This window comes from Aulostomus chinensis, chromosome 1 (genome assembly GCF_037954235.1).
Source record: "Aulostomus chinensis isolate RoL2024-O1b breed Wild chromosome 1, RoL_Achi_v1.0, whole genome shotgun sequence".
NCBI lineage: Eukaryota > Metazoa > Chordata > Actinopteri > Syngnathiformes > Aulostomidae > Aulostomus > Aulostomus chinensis.
In genome coordinates this window covers 14,865,106-14,867,134 of record NC_141320.1, presented here as the reverse complement: position 1 = coordinate 14,867,134, position 2,029 = coordinate 14,865,106, and the positions used below count along the sequence as shown (strand labels likewise).

The 2,029-nt window shown below is 44.9% G+C and overlaps 1 non-coding gene across 1 annotated transcript; it reads right to left on the bottom strand.

Annotated features, from left to right (window-relative positions):
• Positions 1 to 994: 994 nt before the first annotated feature.
• trnas-gcu (transfer RNA serine (anticodon GCU)) lies at positions 995 to 1,076 on the bottom strand. The gene has a single exon. It is a non-coding gene; the product is annotated as a tRNA-Ser (tRNA).
• Positions 1,077 to 2,029: the final 953 nt, after the last annotated feature.

Sequence of the window (2,029 nt, the reverse complement as noted above, 5' to 3'; positions counted from 1 at the left end):
TTCGAGTCCCAGCTCTGGCACAGTATCTTTCTGTGTGAGTCTCCATGTTCTCCCTGTTCCTGTGTGGGTTCTCTCTGGTACTCCAGCTTCCTCCCACCATCCAAAGACATGCAATTTGGGGACGAGGCTGATTGATACTCTAAATTGACTGTAGGTATGAATGTGAGTGCGAATGGTTGTTTGTCTCTGTGTGTTGGCCCTGCGATGGACTGGTGACCTGTCCAGGGTGAACCCCGCCTCTTGCCCGTAGATGCTGGTATAGGCTCTACACCCCGCGACCCTTACTAGTAAGGAATAAGTGGAAGATGACGACAACGATCACACAATGAAAGCTGCCACAGCTGGTTTAAGAGAGCGAACAAGCTAAGAGATCTGAAACCAGTAAAATATGCTTTTCTGTGTGCAAACTAGTGAGGGGCATGGAAGGATATTTTACCACCAATACAGAACCCAGACTTTAGTCATGTGATGAGATGGAGACTCTGATTATGAAGTTAATGGACAAAATGTGAACTGAAAGAAAATACATTAAAAAATACGAACTAAACTAAATAAATAAATAAAGAAGCAGCACAAATAACGTTTTCTTCTGCACAAATTTACTGGAATTAGACTGCATTTTTGGTTAATGAGTAGATGAAAGAGTGTCACATATATATTATATACATGTGAGACATGAACGTGGCTTTGGACAAAAGCTCAATGAAACTGTAGGATTGTAGAATTATTTAAACGTACTAAGTGGACTGTTTCAGGTTTCTAGAAGACGCTTCAGCGCTCATCCAAGAGGCGTCTTCAGTTTTCTTCACTGATGGGAGGATTTATGGCTCTAAGGGGGCGGGACCTTCTCCAGAGGTGATTGACACATGTGAGCTCTGGGTGTCAGAGTTGTTTTGGTCAGGTTATGAAAGGGAAGTTGACTCAACTGGTATCTGTGTCAGTTAAAAGCCTCACAGTAATTCCATAATCTAGGAGCAGAAACTAGAGACACTTGCGACGAGGATGGGATTCGAACCCACGCGTGCAGAGCACAATGGATTAGCAGTCCATCGCCTTAACCACTCGGCCACCTCGTCTGCCGACAGCAACCCTGACCTCTGAAACAGATGAACTCTTTGGAGCCCATTTGTCAGAAATGGACCCAGCAGGAGCCACTGAACACAACTCTGACATCATCAGGCTTCTTCCCAGCAGCTTGGTGCTCCAGAAGGAAGAATCCAGACCATCGCTACATCATCAGAGTGAACACCAGCTGATGTTGACCAGTTTAACAAGCCTTTGACTGCTAAATGACATCCAAGCTCAGATTCTCTTTTCCTGATAGAACAAGTCAATGTTGAAGAAGACGAGAGCACCAGTCTCTTTCATCCAATGCTGGAACAGCGTTAGACTGAAGGTCTGAAGGTCCCTGGTCTGGTCCAGGTTTCAACAGGGGACCAGCATCAGCCAGCATTTAAATGTGGACAACAGTGGAGGTGAAGCCCACATCAAGGAAACAAGCCTCCTATCACTGTCCTGTGCTGAGTTTCTTTAAAAAATGTGAGACAACCTCAAGATTTTCTGTTTCCTCTTGTAGGATTTTGCCACAGAGAATCAGAGCCAATCAAAAGCTTGTTGGACTTTAACGTTGGAGGACTGAACAAGTCATGACATCATCAGTTTTACCTTCACAGGTGCTCAATTTACTTTACTTTCAATTTTACAGAGGTAGAACCTGAAATCAAAGCTGTCTGTCCAAAGAAGTGAGAGCTTCCCAGGTTGTGATGTTCTTGTCTACAGACTCTGTCTTGTATGGAGCTTCAGTCTTTAATGAAAAGACTCCTCCATTAATAACATCACTGTGCCTCTGCAGTGAATCAGTCACTCCATCCATTTTCTGTACCACTGATTTGTTAAAGGTTATGGGGGGGTGACATTTGGTGAGAGGCAGGGTTCACCCTGAACAGGTCACCAGTCCTCAGGTCCACTGAACAGGTCCCCCATGTGAGATGATGGCGTTGAAGGCAGAGGAGGAGTCCAGGAAGAGATG